Here is a 5,017-nt window from a genome sequence, read left to right as displayed (position 1 = left end):
TTACTGTAGGAAAATCATTTTTTAATCATTTTAACTTTGTTAATGATAAATCTATGATAAAGTCAGTTTGGTGTGGCAGATTGCTACATTACAAATGAGCCATCAGAAGAAACACAAATCAGAGCTCCAGGAAATTTCAGAATGTGTTGCAATTTATGAATAAACACAGCTGCATAGTTGAGAAATCCATGCAAAACTGACGCATAATCCAAAATTGGACTGATTCAACTGCAGAATGTTTTATTAGGTCTCTAAGAAACAGAATTGGGTGACTAGATGTTTTTTTTTTCTTTCTCAAAATGCTCTGTGATAATCATAGCTGACATCCCACCTCAGATTAAATACATAAGAACCCATTTCTAATGTGGTTTCTCATCTTTTGAACGAATGAGTCACAGAGGAGACTTTCATGCTCGTTCAAGATTTGGAAACGCTCCAACTCCACATCACCAAACATTGTCTATGTGGACAATTGATAGAACTTATACTTCCATAAAAACAGTTCTTCCTATTTCACCTATTTATCTTTTTTATTTATCTGCAATTAACTAATTGGACATGGACACATGGATCTCTGACTTCTCTGTTTTGAAATTTGTCATCCTGAACTTTTTCTCCAGGGGATCTCCACATTCTCAGGCATCTGTCCATTTAGATGCTTTGGACAGATGCAGACTTAAGCAGGCAAAAAACATACAGCAAATACATCTGCCGTGGCCCCACCTCTATCCCCGCCTCTACTCACTTCATGTAGGAATATCACAGAGGGAGAGAAACTTTTTGACAGTGACGACACATGGAGTACAGAGGACATGATCAGCGCAATATGACCATTTTACAATTACAAGAGATACATGGACACATGTGGAGACCTTTGTGTTTGTGTGTGTGTGTAACTGGCAGCGTGCCTTGGAGGGTGCATGCGTGCTTCCTTTGGTTACCTCATGTGTGCACATGTTGATACACAGTGCATGCATATGTGCATGTGTGTATGCAAAGAGAGAGAGAGAGAGAGAGAGAGAGAGAGAGAGCCTAAAGCTGCTCAAAGGGGTTCAGGGCTCCCTTGCTCCAGCACATCTGGGCTTTATATCAGGCCTTTAATTAATCCTGAGTGAAGGCCAGGCAGTGACAGGCTGACTGGGCAGGCTCCAGTCCAGGACAGGGCCTGATTTATTACAACTGAGCTCCAACCAGCATTGATTTATTTCAGACTCAGGAAAGGGGAGAGTAGAGGGGGTGTGTTTAAGGGGCTTGGGGGGTGGTGGTGGACACAGAAACAGCCCTGTTACACTGGAAAGGGAGACACTGAGGTTGAGAGTGACTGAGAAAGGTGAGTAACACACTGGTAGGCCAGGAGTGAAGACAAGGGGAGTTGGTGGCTTTGTGATGTTTTGTTTTAAAGGCAGGCTTTGAATATCACCGGAGGCCCCCTTTTTTTTTTTTTGCTGTTGGTAAGCAGTCAAGCATTGGAGAAAGAGAGAGAGCACGGGATGATGAATGTGATGGAGGAAGAGGGAGATATTATGAAAGTTGAAAACTTCTTTCCATCAGGTGGGTTATGTTCCCTCCCAGGCATGTGCTGTCAGTCAGAGTGACTCCTCACGCCTTATCTCCCCACACAGGGGGACTGTAAATCCTCCTCTGCTCATTTGACTTAATCATGACAGTCATCTGAACTCAGCAAAACACAGGAAAGCATATCCCTTCCCCCTTCTCACTTCCCCCAGGCTTCTTCGCTGGTAAGCGAGAGGAGAATGTAAAAAAGGATGTTCTTTTTATTATCTAACACATGCATCAAGTAGCCACAAATGGTCCACAGTGTTGTGGAATGTGATAGCTGTGTGTGTGTTTTGTGTGTTTGTCTCTGTGTTTGTGTGCACTGGGTTATATTGCTGACTCAGTAGTCCTTCACGTGTTGTGGAAAAGACGCCAAGTGTGGCTGAGTTTTTATGAGTCTCAACATGCTTCCCTCTGATAAGGACTTTATGACAGTCGACTTTTATAACAGTAGACAGCTGAAAAGTTAAAGATCTTAAAGTTAGAAAGCAAACAAACAATGTTCGTTTTATGCAAAACACTCGTACAATGTGGTTATACTCATATGCTAATGCGTGTCTTCAAAGGAAAGTTAATATTTTAAAGCTCCTGTGATCTGAATCCAGATTTTTGTTCTTTTGTGCTATTTCAAAACTCAGTGGAGTGAAAACCCATTACTCTCAAAATCTCAGTAAACTCTGATTAATAACGCAGCTGTAAAAATAGATTAAATGGCTTAATTATGTTTGTGAGGAGCTGGCAACAGTTAGCTGGCACAACTTTTAAGAAAGAATCTTCATTGTCCTGCTGACGTCTAAAACCAATTCAAAGCAGAATGTTTTCAAATCACTGAATCTCTTCATTCCCATTTGTGTATCTCTGCCTTTGAACAGTGATTGGCGCTGAATCCAGCAGTCTGCGTTGATTAATGGTCTTTTTAGCACTACGGTCTAGACGTCAAATCCCAGAATACCTTTAGGGCGCGAGGAAGCATCATTGTTGTTATAGGGTTGCCACCCCCCCAACCCTTCCCCTTGCTCATTTCAGCATTTGTGTTCACTGTTCTTAAGTCACAAAATAAGCGAGAACTCAGTGGACTCATGAGCAATTTTTGTTACTGGCTGATGTATCAACTTATTATGAGAAGCTAGTGTCTTTTTAAATCTGTCCCTTAAACATGTTCATGTTGTTGACACTATTATTAATGGCTAAACCAGACTTGGAACCGGCCATTAGATGGCTCAGGAGAAAAGTCACCACTTGAATGAATTTGCTTATTTATTGCATATTTAATGTTTTTCATAGTTAAATAACATAAAGTAAAAAAGTGTCTATGTGATCTGTTTCATGTTCTGCCTATGCTCTTGAAATGAAAAATAAGACTAATATAAAGTACTAAATGTTTTTAACTTTGTTTCAAACATTGCTTTAGAGATTTGTAGTACATACGGTATGTGAATGAATGTTTGACACCAGATTCTTGAATTGACTGTATTGAATCATGAGGTAATCAATAACTTTTAGCGGTGGAGCGCCCATCACTGGTTACCAAGAGCATCAATGTCAGCTCAGCCGTGATACACAGCACATTATTCCTTTATTAAATGCATATTCAAAGAAAAGGAAAGCTACAGAAACTATCATGACATGAGCTATCAACCTTACAAACACTGCTCATATGGGCCTAGTTTTGTATTAAACTGAACGTGACAACTCCAACCAGCAACAGACTGAATGTACTACTGAACAGAAGACAGAATCTGTGCCAAACGTGATGATGCATTCACCTGCTGGTGTACCTGAACTGTGACGCGACTGAAAAAACGTGAACAAATCAAAAAAGTCAGTGAATGACATCCTTGACCTGAACTCAACAAAGATTTTCCAACCTGCAAAGTGATTTTTCATTTCAACCTCTGAGGTGCTGTAAAAATAAAGCTCATTATTATACTCAATGACAATAACTTGAAAACTGGAGTTGTCATGAGAACTTCAGGAACCAAAAACAAAGAGACTGAGAACAAAATTATGACAACAGATCATTTAGTGGTCTTTCTGTGTGAATCGTAACACTTTTCTTTTAAATATGAAAGTAAGCCACAACTGAACAGAAACTGCTACTTTCAGAAGAAAAATTGTCAAGCTGTTTTTAATGCGTCAAAGCCTCTAAAGGGCTTAAATCAGCGGGCCAGAGGCTGGTTGGAGAGTGAACTAAGGATTCATAGGAAACAGGAAATACCCTCACAGGAGAGACTAGACATGTTACTGCCAACATCTTTCAGTTTCTGCTGCAGCACTACAATAAAGTGATTATGTCTGACTGCTTAAGGATATAGCCTTCAGTGTCAGAATCCGAAGAGGTCACAAATGAAAGAAGAACCTACAACCCAGTGGCCACAACTTGAATTGCTGCATTATAAATTTGGTCTAGAAGCCAGCAGGGTTCATGTTGTCCCGAATCTTCCCGCCAGCACTTCACGGTTGCCAGAGGGGAAACAGAGCAACAGAGTTTAACCTCTTGCCAAGAGTGGAATGAGCCGGGGCTGTTTGCGAGGTCGATGCTGGGGCTTTTGAGTACTGCAGACTCATATCTCCCTCCCTATCCCCTTCCCTCACATCAGCCTGAGACGGCCACTTTCAGTGCACCCATGGGAAATGGGGAATTCAGCCTGCCACCCCCTAAGAACATATTTTTAAGTGAGAGCTCTTTTCATAATCGCTAATATTGCAAGGAATGTGCTTTTATAAATAGAAACATGCCAAAAAGAAAAGACGCTTTTTTAAAATTATTTTGCTTAAATATCCATGTTTAGACTATGGGGGTTTGTGACATTAAAAACAGGAGCAACTCTTAAGGCCAGCGGCAAAGTTAGATTTAAAAAGATCCTTTGGGGGATTTCAGGGATCCATTTTAAAGACACTCAATAAAATGTATCATGACACCGGAGCAGTGTTGGAGCAAATATTGTAAGACTGCTTGGACTAACAACCCTATATTCATTAGTCCATTACTCATAAAATTAACCATTTGTTAAACCTCTACCCCTGAACAGCGATTGTCCAACTTTTATGCACGTACGTCAAGCTTTGGATTTCTCAGAATATTTAAGTATGTGCAGTATGGGACTGTAATTAGAGAGAACAAGAACAAGTCCTAGAAACTCAGAGTTTAGGATAACATTAGCAACTCTGTCTCTTTATTAGATTTAGGGAGGTTTACACCCCAGAAACCCCAGCCAAAGCTACCCATGATAGACAGATACACTGGTTAGTCCTCATCCTTTTTGTCATGTAGTGTAAAAGTGATGCATATTGAAATAATTAACATTAAAGCATAAATCTAGCATCTTTCTGGTCCAAATGTGTTTTTTATAACATCCAAACCATCCAAAGGCTATATTACAATTAATAACTAATTTCTATTCAGAATATTGACCATTATATTACATGCCCTCTAAATGGACCATCAGCTGATGGGGAT

The sequence above is a fragment of the Larimichthys crocea genome, chromosome II (assembly GCF_000972845.2).
Source record: "Larimichthys crocea isolate SSNF chromosome II, L_crocea_2.0, whole genome shotgun sequence".
Classification (NCBI taxonomy): Eukaryota; Metazoa; Chordata; class Actinopteri; family Sciaenidae; genus Larimichthys; species Larimichthys crocea.
Note: the sequence above shows the minus strand (reverse complement) of the source record.